General features: G+C 46.2%; 1 protein-coding gene across 2 annotated transcripts in view; it reads left to right on the top strand.

Moving 5' to 3' along the window:
- Extl3 (exostosin like glycosyltransferase 3) overlaps positions 1–23861 on the top strand; it is a 104957-nt gene that overhangs the window by 29699 nt on the left and 51397 nt on the right. The window contains exon 1 of one of the 2 annotated variants that reach the window (XM_027926916.2): positions 22856–22996. The exons of the other annotated variant lie outside the window; for it this stretch is intronic. The gene's annotated coding sequence lies outside the window, so the exon portion shown is untranslated. Of the gene's footprint in view, positions 1–22855; positions 22997–23861 lie in introns of those variants that run through there. 2 annotated transcript variants of the gene reach the window in all.

The raw sequence follows: 23861 nt of genomic DNA on the forward strand, positions 1-23861 counted from the left end.
CTGAAGACTGGCAGTCTGAGGTCAGGGTGCCTGCACGGGGTTCTGTTGAGAGTCCTCTTCCCGGCTTGCTGTACCCCTCTTGCTGTGTGCTTGTGTGACCTCTGGTGTGTTCATGGAGAGGGAGATGCTATCCCCCTTTTTATAAAGCCGTCAGTGACCAATTCTGTTGGACTAGTACCTAGCCTGTGACCTTATATACCCTTTTTAACTGCTGTTTAGTAATCCCTAGCTACAGTCATGTTGGGGTTGGGATTTCAACATATGATTTTTTTTTTTTTTTTTTTTTTTTGGTACTGGCAATTACACCCAGGGGCACTTAACCACTGAGCCACATCCCCAGCTCTTTTTTTATATTTTATTCAGAGACAGGGTCTCATTGAGTTGCTTAGGACCTCACTGAGTTGCTGAGGCTGGCCTTGAACTCACAGTCCTCCTGCCTCAGCCTCCTGAGCCACCAGGATTATCAGCGTGTGCTACCTCACCTGGCTCAATATATGAATTTTGAGGGACAAAATTGAGTCCACAGCAGGGGGAGTCAGATAGGAGGGCTCTAACTGGTGCTGCCACTCTGTGGCTGTAACCCAGAGGAACATGTCACTTGATGGTCTTTCTGGGTTTCAGGGTGGCATGTGTGACTGAGGCAGTGGTGACCCCATGCATGGTAAAACAAGACACCATCCCGAGTTGAGTGACATCCTACCTTTCCTTCACTGTGTTGTTTACTCTGACAGAAATGGAAACTAGTGCATTTAAAAATATTTTTAAACTAATAAACGTTGATAGAGCATCAGGGAGTTTAAGGCCTTAGCAGGAAACCATCAGTTTTCCAGAGAACCCTTTGGGTAAGTAAGGCTTAGTAGAGGAGCAGCCCAAAGGCATGATGGAAAGGGAAGAATCGGCCGAGAGACTAAGGGGGGCAACGGCCCAGATTCGAGTTCCAGTCTGGTGACGGATGGCTCAGCCGGCAGTGGGCAGGGGGGGACAGTGATCTGTGGAAGAGAAGTGAGCGTCTCATCTGTCACATCTCCCACTGTGGTTGCTTGTGAGTGGGGATGTCCTTTTTCTTGTTGTTCTTTCTTTTTTTTCTTTTTTGCCTTTGTCGTGAACAAGTCTATGAGGTGATTTTTTTTTTTTCCTCCAGATGCAGAACGAGTGGTGGCAAACTGCTCTGGGGTTTGCAGGTCTACATATTATATTTTTCAATGATTCTTTAACTGCAGAACTCAGATTTCAACATACTCTTCCTCTCGGGGGTTTGGTGACATCCATCCGTCTTCCAGCAGCCAGGACTGTGGATGAAGGTTGTTGCAGCTTAATTCTTTCTCCTTTTTGTATGTGTTTCTGTCCCCTCACTAGAAACTCGCCACATTTCTTGGCGTTCTGAAATGTCACAAATGTAACTATGTTGGGTCTTTTTTTCAGTCACTCTGCACAGCAGCAGTTGAGCACTTTTTATCTATTTATTTTTATTCTGATTTGTTATGACAGCAGAATGCATTACAATTCATCACACACCTAGAGCAGTTTTCCATGTTTCCGGTTGTACACGACCTATATTCACACCACGCGTGTCTACGTACATGTCCTCAGGTAGTGATGTCCATCTCATTCCACCATCTTTTCCACCCCCTGCCCCCTCCCATCCCCTCTCACCCCTTTGCCCATCTAGAGTCTGATCCTCCCATGCTCCCCCCGCAACCCCACTATGTGGTTGAGTGCTTTTAATCTGAAGACTTGGTTCTCTCATTAGCTGAGGGACATTTTCGTACATATTTAGATGAAAATGCACGCGGGTGTACGTGTCAGCTTTTTATTGTTGGACAAAATGCCTGAGACGAGCAACTCACAGGAGGAGAGGTTGATTTTGGTTTGTGGTTTCAGGCCATGGTGTGGCATCATGGCAGGGAGCATGTGGTGGAGCAGAGTGGCTCACCTCATGGCAGCTGGGAGACAGAATGAGAATGTGAGAAGGGCCTGGGGACCAGATGTACCCTTCAGGACACCCCAGTGACCTATTTCCTCCACCAGGCCCCATCTCCTAGAGTCTCTACCACCTCTCAATAATCCATTCAGTTATTAACCCATAGTGGATTAATCCACTGATGAGATCAGCCCTCATGATCTGATGATCTGATCACTTTGCAAAAGCCCCACCTCTGGACGCTGCTGCACCGGAGACTAAGCCTTCAACACATGCCTTTGGGTGACATTCAGATTCCAGCTTATAACCACACACACTCACACACACACACACACACACACACACACACTCTCTCTCTCTCTCTAAAATCAAGACAGGGTCTCACTATGTTGCCGAGGCTGGTCATCCTCCTCCTTCATCCTCCCTAGTAGCTGGGACTACAGGTGTGTGTCACTTTGCCTGGCCTCATATTTTTGAAGATTTCCCCCACCTTCTTTTCCCCCTTTTGAGATCCCTGTTACAGGGCTGGACAACCTGAACTAGCCCTGAGCCTTATCTGTTATTCATTATATTTCCATATTTTGTATGTTTGCTCTTTGTTCTGAAAGCTTTCCTTTATGTCCAGATCATAAACAGTGTACATTCTAATAAAGTCCCCCTTCTGTTGGATGTCCCCCTCTGTAAGCACGCCTCAATCGCCAAGCACTTATTGGCGTTCTTTTCTGGATTATTTTCCATGGGTAGTGGAGGGCAAAGCCAGACGTGTTTCATGGGGAGCACTCAGAACTCTGCCTTTCAGAGTCACCATGATGGCCGGGTGCCCTCCTGCACTTCCTGTCCATTGCCACCCTATTGAACCTTCCGGAACTTCTCTCCAGACCTGGCCTTCTCTGTGTGTTTGGGTCAGGGTTTCCTCGGCTTGCTTCTTATTTTTGTACTGCTATTATTATTTCATTCTTTCCCCAAATATCTTTTCATCATTCCGTTGGGCCTTGAATGAGGGGGCTTGTGCTCAGTTCATAGTTCACATGGGAGTCTGGGAGGCTCTTTCTTAAAGTTGTATTCCAGTTCTCTCCTTCGCCGTCTGCTTTCTGGTTTATCTCCTTAGCTGGCAATGGGTCCCCACAGTCGAGCCTCCTGGGCAGTTCCCCCAACAGGCTGGACCCCAGATACTCTGGGACTGCGGGATGAGAGGATACGGTAGGACTAGTGAGCTCCTCTAGGGCTCACCTGTGTCTTGTTCAGGAGCACTTGTCCCCAACACATGAGTGGGCAAGGAAGGGTGCAATGGGGTTGAGACAACTCTGAATATAGGAGGGACAGCTGGGGATTTGTAGCCTGTGGGCAGGGTCCGGGGGTCAGTGAATGGATAACTAAGAAGAACTCGGTGAGGTAACAAGTTGGGGGTCTCTGCTAAACCTCCTTGGCAGAAGCCTTTCAGCAGGCTAAGGCAGCTGAGGAGGAGGACGAGGCTGTAGGAGGCTCAGAGGCTGCATGAAGCTGGGTGAGGAAGGAGTCCTGGCCCCTAAGCCTGAGCTGCACCCACAGACCCTGAACATTGTTTCTTGATTGTGTCTGTGAGGGTGTTTCTGGAGGAGATCAGCATTTCAATCAGTGGACTCCCCAGTGAGGATTGGCATCATACAACCCACTGAGGGGCTGAGTGGAACAAAGGGTGGAGGAAAGAGGAGCTTGTGCCCTTTCTGCTTCCTGTCTGCCAACTTGAGCTGGGGCATGTCTCATTTCTCTGGCCATCAGACTTGGATTTATTCCACTGGCTCCCTTGGTTCCCAGGCCTTTGTGGGTGACCTGAGCTATACCACCAGCTCTCCTGGGCAGATCAGAAGACTTGGCCTCCACAGTCACATAAGTCAATTCTATCTCTAATTCATGGTGTGTCTGCAAGGGTGTTTCTGGATGAGATTAGCTCACTCACGCACATTCTCTCTCTCTCTCTCTCCCCCCCTCCCCCTCTCTCCCTCTCTCTTTCCCCCCTCCCCTGTTCTGATTCGGTTTCTCTGGAAAACCCTGACAAGATTTTGGGAGTGGTTCTAGAAGAATATAGTTTTAAGGATGAAGTTTCTTAATTGGTTCTAGAGTTTCTAGAATTCCCTGATATAATTATGGTAAAATATGCTACTGACTCTATTTCTAGAGAGTCCATAGCACAGACATCTTACAAAGATACACAAAATACTGAATTGGGTACTCCTAATCAACCTCTCATAAGAAGCAAGGAGCTGAGTAATGTATGATAACTTTTAAACGCCTCAAGATTACTCACAAATACAATCATGTCGGTGGACAAGGTGACTGAAGAAAGACATGGGCTCAAGGATTCAAATTTCTAGCTCAAGCACCTCATAAATGACCTAAAAGAAAAACTTCTGTGTGTGCCCTGAGGAGAGCCTTATCATCTACAGCCAAAGGGCTGAAATTGCTGAAAATCGGTTGGAGAACCTCCTGTAACTGGTCGAATTGCAGGCAAGTTAAACTCCCAGCCTTTCAGAGCATCTGTTGTTAACCGAGGACATGGGCTAGGAAAGGATGGGATGGGGGAAGTTGGGATGGGGACGTATGGGAAGACTGAAGAAGCTGGGGGCATGGAGCCCTAGGGTTCTGAAGTCTTCTTGACCACCGGAACAGGTCTTCACACCCTCAGTGGGTTTGGCTCCCCACCCCCAGTACTGTAGTTCATTCCACCTCAGGGTATTAGCCCCACATTTCCTGAAGAACCTCTAATGGTCTCCTTAAGGCTAGTTGCCATACAAGACAGTACTGATTCCCCCCAGGGCCTACTTCCACAGACCTCTGCTTTTCCAGCAGGCCCTGAGGTGAGCTATAGCATGTGACCCACAAGGAGGGCACTGCATCTCAAGAGAACCATGTGAGGCCTCTGATTCATACATACAGATATTTAGGGAACATATGAGGGACGAATTCTAAGGGTGTGGGATATTGGTGGGAGGAAGATAAAGTAAGGCTGGGGCTGGGGCTCAGTGGTAGAGCACTTGCCTCCCATGTGCAAGGCACTAGGTTCGATCCTCAGTACCGTATAAAAATAAATAAAATAAAGGTATTGTGTCCATCTACAGCTAAGTAGTAAAACATATATAGAGTAAGAGCAGGCTGGGTTTACCAGTGCAGGTCACTAAGCAGAGGGTTAGTTCTTAATGCTATAGCTCAAGCAGTTAGAAAGGACTCTTGCTGGGTTGGCTGAAACCTGGACCGAAGGGTGGCCCACCGGGAGCTACTGGGACACGTCTTGGTTTAGAGTAGAGGAAGGGGTGCAGAAGCTCAGGGGGACTCCGATGAGAGCATGGTTTGAGAGGGACTTGGCCGCATTGGGAGGGTCTGGAGGACACACTTTCACAGAGCTGTGAGGGAGCCCGGCATCTCGTAGAGCTCTGTGGTGGCTCTGTCTGCCTTCCAGCCTCCGCTGTGGGAGGTACCGTCAGTGACTTGGGACACCTAAATGCAGTGGGAGGCATTGGATCCCAGGGTGCCACAGGGATTGAGCGGCCTCTTGTTACCATGATGCAGAGGGGTTTAGGAGACGCTGAGTTCACGTTAGACGTGCTGAATGTAAAAAACTGCAACATGTTGGTAGAAGGGCCCAGAAAGCAACTGGGCTCAGAGAAGAGCCAGGGATGGAGACTTAAAGTTGAAAATCATTGGTGTGGACTTGTTTATGTTAAAATAAGGAACAGAAGCAGCCTTTGGGTGGCAGAGTTCTCCTAGAGAAAAGGAAATGAGGAAAGCTGGGGTCTAGGACAGAGCCGGAGATACCAACACTGAAGGGGCAGAGGGAGGGGGAGAGACACTGCTTCTCCGAGTGCAGGGTCCTAAGGGTCACCTGGGGAGCGCATCAGAACACAGGTTCTTGGAGCCCCACCCTCAGAGATGGGATGGGGAGCCTTGGGGGCAGGGTGCTGGCTGCGAGGAAGCAGGCTTTGGTGAGCAGAGGAGAGAGCTGTCTCTGTGCTGTACTTTGACTGCTCTGCCAGGGAGCGGCACCCCAGGGGGCTGGGCTATCACTGCATTACAGAATGCAGGTGCCACTGGTTGGCAGACCGCCCCTTTGGGGAGCACTGGGGGGCCTCTTGGCTCTGCTGCCGAGGGAAGGAAGAGGAGGGCATTTGAGGGCAGTGGGAGGCTTCCAGGCATGTAAAGAAACTTGTGTGTGTTTATGGGCTGTTTAGGGGAAGGAGGCTGGAGAGAGGGACGTCCAACATCCTGGAAAGAACAGGGATACGTAACGGAGAAAGCTGGTGGAGAGAGAATAGGGATGGAGAAAACGGAGACGGAGCATGAGACACAGCCACAGTGAGAGTATCAAAAGGCCATGGCGTCCACCTTAAAAAACCAAAGGCCTTTTGGTGGCGATGAGTTCTGGTCGCTTCCCCTTCTTTTGTGATTTTCTAAAGATGCCCTAAATCCTTGGAGCGGCTGTTGACTGCCCTGGCCCTCCCACTGGCCAGCATCCTCCTGGAGCTGCAGAGCCACAGAGATGACGCGCCACGGATGAATGAGCAGTAACGAACAGGTTTTCAGCAGCACAAAGCATTTCAAGGATAAAGGAAAATTTCAAACAGCCTTTGATCATTATTGCTAGAAATCGTGTTTCTGCCCTCTTGGTGCTGGCACGGCTGGCAGGCTGTTTGACAGCCCCCCCGGGATGTCGCTCCCTGGCAGAGCAGTCAAAGTACAGCACAAAGACACAGCTCTCCTCTGCTCAGCAAAGCCTGCTTCCTCGCAGCCTCAGAGCCCTCTGACAAACTAGAAAAGCTTCAAACATCTCTTTGTATGGTTACAAAAAACAACAACCCCAAGAATAGCTGTGAGCAGCTCTGTGCCTGTGTGTCACACTCTGAGTTCAAGACAGCAGGAGTCGTGGGGGGCTTGTGCAGGCGTCCAGAGGCTAGGACAATGCTGTTGGATTCTGAGGGGACCTTCATGTCCTTTTCTCTTCCCTAGAGATGGATGGTCACAGGAGTCAGACTGGGATTAAAATAGCTTTGTTGCTGCTGAAGCTGCTCTGGAGGAGGTGGTTTGGACCCAAGACCAAAACAGGCATCTCGTTTCTTCTTCCATTAATGGAATTTTCCCCTTAGACATCGGTTTCTCGTTGACATTAGGCAAAGTGTCTGGAGACTGCTGTACCTGCTACCAGATGGAGGAGAGAAGAATGGGCAGACATCTCCCTAAGAGGAATTGAAAGCAGACTGGGAAGAGAGTGCACAGTGACTCTGTACCTGGTCTCATCCACTATAGAAATAATCCTTCCCCGAGGAAGAGCAAGTAAACAGGATTGTTAGTCTGTTACTATAATAAGATACCTGACACAATTAACTTATAAAGAGAGAAAAGCTTACTTTGGCTCATAGTGTTAAAGGTTCCATCCTTGATCGCATGGACCTGTTGCTTAGGACCTTTGGTAGGTGTGTCAGATGCAACGGCAGGGAGCAAATGGCCAGGCTACAAAAGAAACAGGAAAGGGCAGGAGTCCCACAGTATCTTTTGGGGACTCTCCCCAATGACTTAAGGGGTTCCCACAAGGCCCCTCATAAAGGTCCATAGTACCTCCCAATAGTGCCATTCTGGGGACCAAATCTTTAACACATAGGACATTCTACACCCAAACTGTAGCAGAGTGCTCAGGGAAAAATGAGTACTATGGAGGGACTTTCCTCGGTTCTTGAGGAGAACGAGCCCGGGCAGAAGGGCCGGGCATGTAGTTCAGTTGTTTCTGCTTGTTTTCCATTTTAGAGGTCTCCTCCACTCTCCTTGATGTGCTTTCAGTTTCCCCTCCCCACTATAAGTGTCAACAAGATTTAAAAGTCAGAACTACTTAAAGGGCACAGCCAGGGGGCTGGGGTTGTGGCTCAGTGGTAGAGTGCCCGTCTAGCACGTGCGAGACCCTGGGTTCAATCCTCAGCACCACATAAAAATATATGAATAAAATAAAGGTATTGTGCCCAATTACAACTAAAAATTAAATATTAAAAAAAAAGCACAACCAGAGAAATACTGCCTTTCCCCCACTGCTTTTTGAAGAGCTGGGTTCTCCCTGGGCTGCCCAGGCTGGGCTCAAATGGTTCTCCTGCCTCAGCGGCCCTCGTAGCTGGCACTAGGGGTGCACGCAGCCATGCTTGGGTTCCCCCATTCCTTTTGTATCTCCAGCTCAATTAAGATGTAATTGACAAATGAAAATTGTATCTAATGACAGTGCATAACATGATATTTCGAGGTGTGGGTGTGTATGTGTGTGTGTGTATATATATACATACACACATATATCCTGAAACGATTAAATCAAGCTAGTTAAGATGAGATGGATATGTTTGTTTATTTGTGTAACAATTTTCTTTTTCCTTTCTTTCTGTACTGGGATTGAACCCAGGGTTTTGTGCATGTGTTCTACACTGACTTATATCCCTAGTTCAGCAATTTTCAAATATGTAATAGTCTAAAGTTTTTTTTTTTTTTTTTGTAGTTGTAGATGGACAGCATGCCTTAATTTATTTTTTATGCGGTGTTACGGATCCAACCCAGTGCCTCATATGTGCTAGGCAAGCGTTCTGCCATTGAGCTATAGCCATAGCCCCTGTGATACCTTCTTAACCATAGTTGCTGTGCTACACAGTAGATCTGGATTAGTTCATGCTCACTGCGACCTTGTGCCTTTTGCCATCTCCCCATCCCCACAGCCCCTGGTGTCATTATTCTACTTTCTGCTTCTATGAGTTCGATTTCTTTACATTCCGTATGTACGTGAGATCATGCAGTGTTTGTCTTTCTGTGCCTGGCTTATTTCTCTTAGCATAGTATCTTTTAAGTTCATTCGTATTGTCACAAATGTCAGGATTTCCTTCTTTTTTAATGTTGAATGGCAGTCCAACATAAAATATATATGAACACTGTTGCAGTATATACGCATGTGTCTCTCTGTCTCCATTAGCTTTATCCATTCATCCCATCAGTAGCATCCGTATGTGGATGGATTGCTTGGCTAATGTGGACAGTGCTGCAGATTTCATTTCTCTTGCAAAAATACTCAGAAGTGGGATTATTGGATCATATGGTAGTTTTCTGGTTTTAGTTTCTTGAGGAACCTCTATACCATTTTCCAATTGGCTGCATCCATTTAATTCTCATGAGCAGTGTACAAGTAAGCGTTCCCTTTTCTCCATGTCCTTACCAACACTTGTGTCTTGTGTTTTGATAATAGCCCTTCTGACAGATGTGTGGTAATATCTCATTGTGATTTTAATTTGCATTTCCCTGAGGATTGGTGATGTGGAGCATTTTTTCATATACCCAATGGCTATTTGTATGGCTTCTGTTGAGAAACGTCCGTTCAGATCCTTTGCCTAGTTTTAACAGGTTTGTTTTCATGCTCCTGAGCTGTTTGAGTTCCTATGCTATGTCTTGCATATTAGCCCCTCATCAGACATATGGTTTGCATATTGCCTTCCATTCATTGTTGTCTCTTTGTTGATTGTTTCTTTGGCTGTGCAGAAGCTTTTTAATTTGAAACAATCCCATTTGCCTATTGCTGCTTTTGTTTTGTGTATATTCCGGTCATCCAAAAATCTTTGCCAGGGCTGGGGATATAACTCAGTTGGTAGGATGCTTGCCTGGCATGCACAAGTCCCTGGGTTCGATCCTCAGCACCACAGAAACAAACAAAACCAAAAAGCATTGCCAACCCATGTCAAGAAACTTTCCCCTATCTTTCCTTTGAATAGTTTTAAAATTTCAGGTCTTGCGTTTAAGTCTTTAATCCATTTTGAGTTTGCTTTTATATATGGTATGAGATAAGAGTTGGCTTTTATTCTTTTCCAAGTGGATATTCAATTTTCTTAATGTCATTTATCAAAGAGGCTCTTCTTTTCCTATGTGTTTTCTCAGCACGTCCAGTGAAGGCTGATCACTGTAAACGCGTGGGCTTATTTCCGGGCCCTCTGTTTCTTTCCATTGCTCCCTATGTCCATCTTTAGGCCAGCACCACGCTATTTTGATGACTGTTGCTTTGTACCATATTTGAAATCGGGTTGTATAATGTCTCTAGCTTTTTTTTTTTTCTCAAGATTGTTTGGCTGTTTGGGATCTTTTGTTGGTTTCACATGAATTTTAGGATTTTTTTTCTATTTCTGTGAAAAATATCGTTGGCATTTTGCTAGAGGTGGTTTGACACTTTAGCAACACTGATCCTTCCATTCTGTGGACACAAATGATCTTTCCACTCATTGGTGTCAGTTCAGTTTCTTTCACAAGGCTTATAGGCTTATAGTTTTCAGAAGGGAGCATTAATTCCGAGAGTGGAAAAAAGGTTCACAAGAGATAGTTTTTGCTCTATTTTTCTTTCTCTGGACACACACAGGGGAGGGGAGAATATTTATTTATCCAAAACCTTTTAAAATTACAAACATCCTGGTCCTTTGCCCTTAAATATTTTAGCATGGACTTCTTACGCAAGACATTCTTTTTCCTAACCACACTGTATTTTTTTATATTTATTTTCTAGTTTTAGGTGGGCACGATAGCTTTGTTTTATTTTTATGTAGTGCTGAGGATTGAACCCAGTGCCTCACGCATTCTAGGTGAGCACTCTACACTGAGCCACAATCCCAGCCTCACAATGTGATTTTTAATTCAGAACATTTAATATTGCTATAACAATAAAGAGATCGTTTTCAAATTTTACCATTTGTTCCCCAAGCACATTTTAGGGCATTTTGTCCAAGTTGACGTCCAGTCCAGGGTCGCGCGCTCTTTAGTCCAGTTGCCTTCCTGCCTCTTGCCGCCCTCTCCCTTCCTCCTTTCCTTTCTTTTTTCAGGACACTGAATTTCTAGAATGCAGGCCAGTTGTTTGGAAAATGTTCCTCGACTTAGGTTGGTTTGTTTCCTCATGATTAGATTGCATCATGCTTTTTCTTTTGAAATTATTTCAAATTTACAGAACAGTTGCCAGAATTCCTAGCATTTTGCAACTTTTTTGTAAGTTTGAAATCATCCTTAACCAGAGACACCAATTTCTAACATTTTTGCACATGGACAATGGTTTGGTCATTGATCCTCCCTCTCTTCCTTTACATATGAGTATATGGACAGGGGGTTTTTGTGAAAACCTGAACCAGTCAAGAATAGTGTCGCCCTTTAAGCGGCAGCTTTTGAACTAGTCTTGAGGGATAAAGAAGCTTGCCAGCTGGACAGAGCTTGGATATGGGGAAGGAAATGACAGCCAGAGGGATCAGCATGTGAGATTAAGGCAGTGTGGATGTGAATGGGCTGGGACAGCCTTAGGTTTTGGAGTAACTAGGCTGGGGAAGAAGGGACCAGAAAGGCAGCTGGAATTGATCACTTATTATGTCAAGGCATTGGGACTTTGTTCCACTGGAAAAAAGAAAATGTTGAAGATTTTCAAAGTTCTCTAGAGGAACAGAATCGACAGAATATACCTATGTATGATTACAAAAAAGGATTTCTTAGACTGGCTGACACGACCAGAAGCTGGATAGTTCTACGATGGCCGTCTGCAGGCTGGAGAGCTGCAGGACCAGTAGCTGCTCAGTCCAAGAGCCTGGAGCCTCAGAGGGAGGAGGACCGAGGATGCAGCCCTCTCCAGGATTGAAGGCCTGACAGCTCCCTGGAGAGTTGCTAGAGTCCACTTTGGAAAAGTGAAGGAGCCGGAGTCTGATGATCCCCGATGATGGCAGCAGCAATCAAGAGCCCTCTCAGGAAGACTCTGGCCCCATCTGCTCCTGCTTCCTTGTTCCTCCACCTTTTTGTTCCACTCCAGGCCCCCAATCTATTGGACTGTACTGCCCACATTTATGGTGGGGTCCGCACCTCAGTTTGCTGTCCCTGTCCTTCCTAGACACACCCTCACCAACATACCCAGACAACCCAGAGTAACCATTGCAGGGATGAATGTTTTAGACTTATTTTCTAGAAAGATTAACTCTAGGGCAAGTTGGAGAAGAAAGGACGAGAACAGGCCAATCAGGTGGAGACTGCATTGCACCAACTGGGGTAAGACCCAGAGGAAGCCATGCAGGGGATGTTTGTAATGTGTGCGGTCATTTTTCACATAATATCTCATTTAAGTTCCACAAAAACCTGAGGCCACAGATGTTAAATAACTTGGGTAAGAGCAGTCCTAGCAAGCTGATGGCATCATAAGATTAGAATCCAGGCCCACATGATGCTAAAGCCCACCCTGAGATACAGTGGGACCATGCAAGACAGAGCAGAATGGAGGGAAGCTGTAGATTCCATCAGGTTCCACTGTCAGGCTCTGATGGCCAGCTGGACATGGTGGGTGAGAGAGACAGGAAGATGACAGCCATTGTCTCCGGCTTGGACTACTGCCAAGATTATGACTTCATGAACAAAGAAAACAATTTCTAGAGAAGGAAAAGAAGTGGGGAAGGTAGAGAAAATGGTTGTTTTGTTAACAATCTCTATAAATTTGGTTTGGACAACTGGGTTTGTGCAAGCTGAGGACAAGAGATCCAGTGGGCAGTTTGGCTCAAGGGCTCAGAGGAAAGTCGAGGCTAAAGATAGAGATTTGGGGTCTGGGTTGTGGCTCAGTGGTAGAGCACTTGCCTAGCATGTGTGAGGCACTGGGTTTGCGCCTCAGCATCACATAAAAAAAAAAATAAAATAAAGGAATTACGTCCAACTTAAAAAAAATAAATATTTTTTTTCAAAACAAAACAAAAAGGACAGAGATTTGGCTGTTCAAGTCATGCTGTGTTCACCCAGAGGTGCTGTGTGAGATACTGGCTTGCTGGAATACTCGGCACTTGCCTTTAAAGGATGGTGGGAATTAAGATTCTCAGTGAAAGCAAAGAGAGAGAACGGTGAGAGGGCAATGTGGGGTGGGATGTGAGGGGGCAGATTCTTTTCAAGAGGGCACCCACTAGGTCTTCTACAGTTCTGCAGAAGAGTTCCAAATGAGGCTTGTAAAGATTCACTGGAGTTTGGAATCAGGAAGTCACTGGTACCTTAATGAGAGCAGTTGCAGTAGAAATTGCTTCCAGGGATTAAAGGGTGAATGCAGTGAAGGACGGGGACACAGTAGAAATTGCTCACAAAGACTTTTGGTATCATTGAAGACCATAGCAGCTAGCACTAGCTGGGGCTTCCTGCGTGCTGGGCACTGGCCTAACAATTTACATGTAGCCAGGGAAATCCTTACGATTATGAAGTGGGTGCTACAACTGTTCCCATCTTCTGATGGATCAAATTATAGCTGAGAAGATGTAGACAGGTTAAATAATATGTCCAAGGTTCTACCTCTAATAACCAGTGACCAAGGATTGAGATCTTGAATCCTTCTGGGTTCAAAGCCAGAAAGACAGTGGCAGCTTGGGCTGGGCCTGTTTATGAGCAGGAGAAGCCCTGCCATGAGCAGGCAGCAAAGAGAAAATAAACAGTGGATCCAAGTCTACAGGAAGGATATTAGATCACATTAAAATATGGAGCTCTTAGTTTTGGAAAGGAAGTGGGGACATCTGTTTGTTAAAGGCCAGAGCAGATGAAAGAAGAAGGGGTGGATATGTACCAGATGTCAGCCAAGGTAACGTGCTTTGATGAGGTTTAAGTCACATTGGCCCTGGCCCTCTCTGCGTCCACTGGGAAGGTCAATCTGAGATTTCTGTGAATTCCTGAGAGCTCAACTTCTTGTGGATTCTTTGCTTTTGGAGTGACAGCTTCCATTAAATTCTTCATCTCACTTGTAATTCAGCTCCTATGGTTATTTTTCTTTCCTTTTCCTTTTTTTTTTTTTTTTTTTTTGTGGCACTAGGAATGGAGTTCAGAGGCATTCTAGCACCATGCTACATCCCCAGCCCCTTTTTATTTTTTGGGACAGGGTCTTGCTAAATTGCTGAGTCTGGCCTCACGACCCTCCTGTCTTGGCCCCTTGAATTCCTGGGATTACAGGTGTGTGTCACCATGCCTTGCTCAGCCCTACCCATCTTCTTTCTGCATTTCCCCCCAACTCACTCATATAAGGTACGTGATAGATATTACTTAAGGTTTAGGGGATTTTATGTCCCTAAACTTTAAGTAACATAAATAAGTTAAAATTTTTTTTCTTAAATATATTTATTTTTAAGTGGTGCAGAGGATCGAACCCAGTGTGGGGGCAAGCGCTCTACCACTGAACTATAACCCCAGCTCCGCATAAATAAATTAAAATTTAATAATTGACATCTCTGTTTTCTCCAGCTCCATCATCACTGGGAGCTCTCTGCACAGGCTCCGACCTCTCCCATTATGAGAGCCCATCGCTTCCTACCTCCAGTATCCATGTTCTTGGACTTTCCCCTCCTTTTAGTGTAGATCTGTTTATTCATCTCTTTGTTTCTGAGCCACATTTTCTTCTTCAACACATTGAGCATCACAGCAAGGTAGTCTTCCAAATAAGGCTCTTTTTGCATCTCTAAGAGGGACTCTGGCATCTGCTGCAGTAATATTTTTTCACACCAATACTTATAGATAGGTTTAAAGTTGGAAGGAAGGTATTTAAAAGAGCTCACTCAAGTCTGTTGCCTTCTGTTTTCACAGTGAAATGTGAGATTTGCTCCTCTGTTGAGCTAGGCATGGGTCTAGTAAAGGTTTGGACAGCTGGGGTTAGGGATTCTGTCAATAGAAATTCACCAGATTTCTAAAATTTCATAAAATATCATATTTACATAGAATGATTCTTTTCACAAAGCCTACAGACTTATGAAATTGGATCCCTTGCTAGAGATGGATTGTTTAGTTTACTGAGTACTCTGGTCAATATGAGAAAAGTGGAAAAAGCGCCTGAGGCGTGAAAAGTCAGAGGAAGTAAACTAGAGCTGGGAAATGGGGACCAGTCTCTGCTGATTCTCTTCCAGCACAGGCCTGAGTGTGGCTGGGCAGCTCTTGCAGTGTACTTTTGGGGATGGGGGTGGGTATAAATTTGCAGTTGAAATGATAAAGGAGTCATATTAATGATCTGTTCCTCCTGAACAGATTATCTCAGACCTGTCCTTGTAGATGCAGATATCAGTTCACATTTCTGCAGCTGAGGAGTACAGGAGTGGTCTAGCCTGGTGGTTCTGGCTCAGGGTCTTTCATGAGGCTTGATTGGAGCTGGGGACCTGCCCCCAGTCTCACAGATGTGTCATCTGCAGGAAGCCTCAGTTCCCGGTGACGAGTCCACAGTGTTGTCATGACATGCCGGGGAGCCTTTGCTAGAGCGAAAATCTTGAAAAATCTTGCAGCCACCGTGATGGAAGCCAAGCTGTCTTGTGCCACTTAATCTTGGGAGTGACCTACCATCCCTGTTGCTGTGTTCTGTTGGTCACACAGATGGTCCTTGGTTACAGTGTGTGGGGGACCACACAGGGCTGTGAACACCAGGGTGCAGGACCACTGGGGCTGTGTCTGAGGCTGGCTACCACAGGAGTGCTTCCTCTGTGTGTGTGTGTGTGTGTGTGTGTGTGTGTGTGTGTGTCAGTGGTGGTGGTAGGGGTGCTGAATACCTTAAAATGCCAGGAGGGTGTAGTTGGACAGACTAGCAGTTACACACTTAGATGTGAGGGACCAGAAAAATTAAAAAAAAAAAAACAACAAAAAAACAAAAAAAAAAAACGCTGGGGAGGGGATACCAAAAAGTTTCACTATTTTGTCAAGATTTTTCATCTACTACCACTATAATTTCACAAAAGCATCTTTTGACATTTAAAAACAGGAGAACATAATCTTGGAATGAAGGACATCCTTTCAATTGAATAGGTTTAGCTGTATTCAAAGCTCACAAGCTTACTTTTCTGATGAAATTGTGTATGGATCAAATGAATTGTCATTCAAAACCACTGAGCTACACCATGAGATGAAATAGTTGACTGACTGATTGTGACTGGGGATGGAACCCAGAGGTGCTTTACCACTGAGTTCTATCCCAGTCCTTTTTATTTTTTATTTTGAGACAGGGTCTCACCAAGTTGCTTAGGGCATTGCTAAATTGCTGAGGCTGGTCTTGATCTTGTGATGCTTCTGCCTCAGTTGCTTAAATCACTGGGATTACTTGTGTGCTAGACCACACCCAGTAAGCTAGTATCTTTAGAGATGATTATGTAGAAACACATAATAGTGCTTTAAAAGCAAGTGAACAAAGAACTCAAAGTGGCTGATACATACAGATAGCAATTTGATAAAGCTTATTACTTAATCTAATCAAATATGAAATGAAAAGAGACAGCATTTCAGCATAGTTAAATGTGCATAAAATAATAGAAATGCATAGTGATCTGAAAGTCTGCAGAGTTTTCATGTTTACTTAATTTTACATATAGTTAATGTATTTTTGTTTTAAAAATATGCTTTTCTAGCCAGGAGCAGTGGCGCATACCTGGAATCCCAGGTACTCAGGAGTTTGAGGCAGGATGATTGCAAGTTTGAGGTTGCTATGGGCAATTTAGACCCTGTCTCAAAATAAAAAGTGGAAAAGGATGGGGCTGTAGCTCAGGGTAGAACATTTGCCTAGAATGTGTGAGGCCCTGGGTTTAATCACCATTACCAAAAAAAAAAAAAAAAGCTTTTGTTAGTAAACTACACGTGCCTCTTTTTCTATGAGGGTGAAATATTTTGTCACTCTATCCAGTATAGATGAGTTTTTAATTATTGGTGCCCCGTCCATCAACGGATTTGTAGAAATAAGGTCATATTTTCGTTTGGTTTTATCTTTGGCCTGTGTCATAGTTTTGCAAGGCTGCAGGCTTGAGTTAGGGAAGGGATCAATGATTATTTTGTTCTGAGATTTATTTGGCTCCTACTAGAATTATGCTCTTACCAATTAGGTTGAGAATTAATTTTGAATAACATTAAGGAAAATAGAGAAAAATTTTCTTTTCTATAAAATCTTGTTGCAAGTCTTCATGAGTTGATTTAAAACCTACATGTTTTGGGGGCTGGGGTTGTAGCTCAGCCGCAGAGCACTTGCCTCGCACATGTGAGGCACTGGGTTCCATCCACAGCACCACATAAAAATAAATAAAATAAATAAAGAAAAGATATTGTGTCCATATTTAAAAAAAATCTTAAAAAATACCTACATGTTTTTCTTTTGCAAATCTTATTGGTAGAAACTATGGTGTTTTTTGCCATCCATAAAATCATGTTATAAACAAGATATGTATATTAAATAAAATATTTATTTTGTGTGTGTGTGTGTGTGGTGGTACTGGGGATCAAACCCAGGGCCTTGTACAAGCACTCTACCAACTGAGCTATATCCCCAGCCCAAGTTATATATGTTTTGAAAGCATAAACTGTGTGATTACTTCTGGAAATTGTGCTTTTAATTTTTACTTTCACCAAATTGGTTAACTGAGAAGTTAATTGATATTTTTCAAGAACCTCTGTATCATTTTGCCAACTAGAGTGCCTGATCCACACAAGGTGTCTTTTTTTGTTGTTGTTGTAGATGGACACAATACCTTTTATTCTATTTATTTTTATGCGGTGCTGAGGATCCAACCCAGTCCCTCACACATACTAGGCAAGCGCTCTACCACTAGAGTCACAACCCCAGCTCCATACATGGTGTTTTTAAGAGAAGCTAGGGAGGGGCTAGAGTTGTAGCTCAATGGTAGAGTGTTTGCCCCTCATGCTTGAGGCCCTGGGTTGAATCCTCAGCACCACATAAAAAAAATAAACAAAAATAAAGATATTTTTGAAAAAAAAATATAAAAAGAGAAGCTAGTGAGCAGTTGCTCTTTTGAGTCTATGGATAACTTCTTTGGTTGTACATACAAATGTGACACTGGAGCTCGGCCACCTCTTTTCTCTGCTTGGAGCTCTCATGACTCAAGTCCCTGGAGCAGATGGACCATGTTGTGGCACCATGTGTCTAACCCAGCAGTTTTGCTACTAACTGGTGTGATTTAGGATAGACATTAGGTGCCTATATGTTGACCTTAGTGGTATTTGTATCATTATACGAAATTTCCAGGATCAAGCTTTTGTTGGTGGTGGTTTCATATCCACTGCTGGATAGCTAATTTGACCTCTTCCTGTAGTACACCCTCAGCCCCAAAATATTTTTTGACAATAAAATGTGCTTTGTCTTAGAGCTTATGTTAACTCAGTGTTCTTGCCACAAATTATCTGTGAACTAAACTATACCCTTCCTCTTGCCAGACAAAAACTAGGCAGTTTTAAAAGGTAACATCACTTGGCAGGTAATGAGTGCTGTCCTGGAGCCTCAGAAGATGACCTTTTGTTTCTTTTGGCACTGACAGACTGAAGAGAAGAGTGACCTTGGAGCCCAATCTAGACATTGTCATGCATTGTTCTAATTATAAGCCACAAAATTGCCCAATCACTTACATATAGGAAAGATCTCAAATAGCAGCTGTCAGCACTTTCTTTTAAAATCAAAGCATTACACATAGAACAGGTTCTTATCTGACTTAATCTCACTGACAGTTACTGAATCTTGAAGGTTGCTGGGGGTCACCAGTGGCTTCTTTGTGACTGATCTCTGCTGAGTGGCCCAGGGTCTGGCAGATGGAAAGTGACCACCAGCACCTCACTCCCTAAGACTTAAGAACTTCTTATCAATTTCTGCGTCTATAGAACTAAAACCCCATTCTTTTGGATATTAACCATTTGGGGAAAACTAATCAGTGGGGACTCGCTAAGCATTCTGCTGAAATCTGTAAAATAAAGAATGTCCTGGTAAGAGAACATCGTCTTGTTTAGTATGACTTCATCATACTCTGCATGTTTAACATCTACGACTCAAACTGAAATTCCCTTGTGAAGGAAAGAAATGTTAACCAATTTTTCTAGACACTCAATCCTTTGTATTGTTTCTGCATTTGAACTCAATTTAGTGGATCAAATGCCTTAGTCAGGTCCATTAATACAGCATACAATTTACAGTGCTGTTGTTAGTGTTTCCCTAAACCACCTTGTAGTGTAGTTGTTGAGATTTCCGCCTCTGCAGTCAGATTGCCTGGGTCCAGCACCTGCATTACAACTTTCTAGGTGTGTGATTTGAGCAAGTTACTTAACCTCTCTGAGTTCCATTTTTCCTTATCTGTGAAATGGGAATAATCATGGTACTTTACTGTGTAGTCCTTAAAGGACTAAATGAGATAATATGTGACATGTGCTCAGAGCAGTGTCTAGCACATAATAACTGTGCAGTTTTTTCCAGGGAAGAATACTATAACTTCAGTTAGGGCATATTTGATTGCTGGAAACAAAAAGCTGTGATAGCTTATTATTATTAATAATAAGGCCACACAAATAATCTCATGGGTACCTTTTGAAGCTGGGGTGTGGGAACCAGGGCTGAAAGTCAGCACCTCTGTGGCACCTCCCTCCATCTCTCTTGGATCATATGCTTTCCTCTGCCCGTGGGCCCTCCTCTTCTGAGTCCTGCAGATCATCTTTCTTGTTATTATCACTATGCACGTGTCTAGAAACTCCTTCCACCAGTTGTATAAGTTATCAGATCAAGCAGTCCGAATCTTGTGACTCGGCTTCACAGTGTCCCACTCCCAAGTGTCTAGGAGAGGGATATCTAGCCAGGCTGGGCCAGAGGAGATGAGGCCATGTGGTAAGTAATGTGGCTCTTTCCCAAGGTTGCTGGTTCTCTCAGAAGGTGGGGTAATGGAGGGGGCAGGGGTGACAGTAACTGGTCACTCTAGGATAATCTTGGTGTTGAAGTTCAAGGCTGATTAAAGGTGCCTTTATTTGAGCACTCCCCCATCATTTCAATATTATTGAAGGATGATATACGTATAGAAAAGGGCAGATAGGGTATGTGAACAGCTGGATGAATTTTGACAATCTGAACACGCATGAGTACCCGGTGTCTAGCACAGGAGACGGCATTACCAGCCCACTTAGCTGCTCTGCTCTCCTCCAGTGGATTCTTTGAGGTGGAATTCCTTAGTTTTGCCTCTTTCTTACTTCACATGGAGGCAGTCATATGCTGAACTCTTGTTTTGGGTCTGGCTTCTTTTTGCTTTGCCTTGTGAGTTTCAGCAGCATTGCTGTGTGGGTTTGTAGAGCATTAATTTTTGTTGCTCTGAAGTAGTCGGTTGTGTGAAAGAACCATATTTTATCTGGTCTATTGCCGATGGTCATTTGGGTAGTTTTCTGTTCTTGTCCTCCTAGTGGACTTTGTTGAACATGAACACATCACTGTTGACTGTTTACCACCAGAGACTCATACAAGGTGTGGGAATTGCCTTCCATCTCATGTGATAGAATTGCTGGTCTCTTGCAGAACAATACTGTTTTGCTTCTTATTTTGTGGCTTCTCTTTTTATATGGTGACTTTCATGTTGTAAGGGCAGGGCACGTTGCAAACATTTTTTTTTTGTGTGAAAGAACCTTGGGTACATTTCCATAGGTGCTCAACTGTCTGGGAACAATCCCTATTTCAGGCAAGGCCCCAGTTGTCATGTTAGGTCTCAGCTAGCCTGCTGCTTAGTCAAAGGGGATTGATTGATCTAGGGGTGGACACATTACCCAGACTGGACCCATCATATCTATTTTAGGAGTCAAAGATAATGCCAGGTTTGGAGTTTCTGTTTTAGGAATAGTAGGGCTAACATTATAAACAAGGACATTCCAGGAGAGCCAGGGGATAGGGATGAATCTGAGTTCAGTGTGGGATATGTTAAGTTTACTGTTCTGGTGAAGGACGTGGGGTTAAGAGTTGGCAGGACTAAGAGTCCACTGTGCTTTGCATGCACTCTGCAGTCTTGGGCACCTAATTTATTTAGCCTCTTAAAGTTTCAGTTCCCTCTCCATAGGCTGGCACCTCCCAGTAAGATTAAAACAAGACAGTGCATATAAAGGGTGTAGCTTATTGCCTGGCAATTAAGTATTCATAAAGTTTGCACTAATAGGATGATGGTGCTGTGATGGTATCTAGAGGGCCACTGGAAAACAGGGACTGGAGTGCTGAAGCAAGAGACCTGCGACAGGTGGAAACCATGCATAGCATCTGGCTGGAGGGGCAAGAATAGGGTGTGGAGAGGAACAAATGGCAGCCCAAGTCATGTTGTTGTGGACACAGCTTTTAGAAGAAGGAACAGGCGCTGGAGAAGGAGACTGAGGAGCTGCTTGAGAGGAAGGGGGAGGAGTAGGGGAGTGAGCCCCACAGGAGCCTGAGGAGGAGGGGTGCTGGACAGCATCCAGGGCACCAGTGAATCTGTGGGCTCCCCAAGTTTCAGGTGAATGTCCTTTATCTTCCTTAAGCTTGGCCACGGTAAAATCAAATAAGTCAGTGGTACAAATAAGTCAGCAATGTGTTAAGTTACTCAAATGTACACGATGACTGAGTTCTTCAGGTGGCAGGTATCTGCACGTCCACTCTCGCCAGTGGAGATGAACCAACACCAACAACACCTGGAAATTCTTCCCCTGACTCCTGTCCTGTCTCCTCCCACACTGCCAGGCTCCTTCCTGCTGCTGCCACCCACCTCTGGAGGAAAGCCAAGTAGATCACCTGTAAACCAAACCAAACCAAAAAAGAGAGAGAACAAAAAGAGACAGTTGGTATTACATGGCCAGTAGTTTTCCCATTTTCTTTTTCTGGAATGCTTCTGGTTTTGCACTTTGTTTCCTCTTCTGACTTTCCTCAACAAAACTGGTCAATGCTCCATGTTTGTACACGTATGATAGTGGTGGGACTTTAAACGAGTATGTCTGCATGTAATAATAAAGGGGAAAGGAGAGGAAGAGGCAGGTGCTAGGAGAAAAAGAAAATAGGAAAGGGGAGAGTAAAAAGACATCAGGAGAGCAGCAGAAAGGAGCAGGAAGAGGAGGGGCTGATTTGGGGAGGGAGGGGTGAGGAGGGCGCTCTGGGAAAGGGGTTGCCAGGGGTTTTTCAAGTTTCCTTTTGCAAATGGAATCCTAACTCAGCCGTTCCCTGTGGGAATCAAATCTGTCTTTCCTGTTTTCTCAGCCTTCCAGCTAAGTATTGGGACTGGGCTCCACTAAGAGGGAGTGGATGGGGTCTGCAGCAGCTGCTGAGCAGTCTAAAGGGTGCAGTTCTCCTGAAAGAAACAGACCACCCAAGGGCAGGGAGAAGAGCCAACCTGGCCGGGTGTGCCTGGGCTTCCCTGGAAATAGAAGCCCTGTCCTTTGGGGATTAAAACTATCTTTTTAAAAAATGTTGAAGCAAATTTGATCTTAGATTATACGTCAATTATAGATTTTAAAAGATGGTTTTAATTCATCCTGAATTAACAATGGTGACAGGTCTCCCTTTTAGGACTGGTGGAACACCCTCCACCATTCCTTCAGTTGTCCACGGGGTGCTTTGTCCCCATCTCCAAATGTGTACGTAACAGCAGTGTTCCTGGGGGTAGCCACGGTGCACTTTTCGGCTTACAGGGGTTGGCTCTTGAGTTCTTAAACCGTATCTTTTTTATCCTTTTAACCGCACAGTGATGAACCTGCTGTTTTTGCAAAGCCCTGGGATTTTGGCTAAATATCCGCGCAGTTCGGCCTTCCTTGTTCCATATTCGAAGCGTTTCTAAAGCGCGGGCCACGCTGGGCACGGCCGCCTGGTTCAGGAAGGCCTTCTGCCTGGGTGGGTTTATTTTTAGTCGGGGGTGGGTGACGTGAATTTCTCCCGACCCTGCTGTAGCTCCACAGGCCGCCCGTGCCCTCGGCGGAGCGGCTCGGGACCAGCCGGGCGACGAGCGCAGGACGCAGATCCTGGGCGGGCCCCTCCCCCTCCCTGCCCGCGTGCCCCCCACGCCTCCCACAATCCCCGGCGCCGGCCTCGCGCCCCTGACCCAGCGAGCCCAGTGCGGGGCGGGCGGCCTCGGCGGCCTTCGGACGCCGCCGGAAAGTGGCGAACGCCGCTTCGGCCATTTCCGGCCCGGCAAGCTTCGGCAAGTTCCGCAGTCGCCTGTCGGAAATGGCTGCCCGCCGGCAGAGGGAGCGGGGGATCCGGCGCGGCCTGGGAGGCGCGCGGCTGGCCGCGGGAGCGACTTCTGGGAAGCCGAGTTTCGCGCAGGCGGCGGCGGCTCGTCCCTGACCTGGAAGCCGGTAGGAGTTCGGGCGGCTGGGAGCCCCGGGAGCGGAGGGAGCGCGCGGAAGGGCTGGGGGAGGCCGTGGTGCTGGCCACGAGCGCGGGGGAAGAGGGTGCGTGGGCAGGACCTGGGCCGGCCAAGCCTGGAGCCAGCTGCCCGGGCGGCTCAAGGCGTGCAGCTGCGGAGCAGGCCTGCTCCGCGCCTGGGGGCCTGGGCAGCGGCCAGAGGAGGACCCGCGGGTGGCCTGAGTTGGAAGCCTGGCCTCCCCACCCCCGCACGCCCCCACCTCGGGTTCCGTTGCTCGGGTCCCACCTCCAGTCCTTCTGGACGCTCGCCAACAGCTGTCCAGCATCACGTGCTAGCTGAAGCCCACAGCCCGCGGTGTCGGTCCGGCTGCTCGCAGGGAGCATCTTCTGTGCACGGGCCGCAACCGGGCCGCCCTTCACCCATTCTCCCCGTGCACACTCCCACCTCTCCCCGGCCCTGCCCCACACACAGCCGAGCTGCCTGCGGCTGCCTTTCCTGGGCTCTGTTTACTGGGCTGCTCTCCTTTCCCGATACCCACTTCCTGTCCGAGGCTCCAGGTGCAGCGTTCTTTGCATCTGCAGAGGCTCTGGCGGCTTCGGCTGCACAGCAGGACAGGGCTGCTGAGTACATGCCTGCGCACTGGCCCGCGCTGCAGGCGAAAGCCCCGGCCCAAGCCCTTGGAGACCACGCAGGGCTGCCCGCTGCAGCGGAGCGCTGCTTTCTCCCTGCCACATTTGAGCCAGCTGCTGGCTCAGCTCCTTTGGATGCCTATGGCTCTCAGCAGGCTGAAATTTGGTGGGCTCCTCTGGGCTCCTCCTCGCAGTCTGGAGGTCCTCTTAGTTAGACTCCTTTAG

Source organism: Marmota flaviventris, chromosome 3 (genome assembly GCF_047511675.1).
Source record: "Marmota flaviventris isolate mMarFla1 chromosome 3, mMarFla1.hap1, whole genome shotgun sequence".
Classification (NCBI taxonomy): Eukaryota; Metazoa; Chordata; class Mammalia; order Rodentia; family Sciuridae; genus Marmota; species Marmota flaviventris.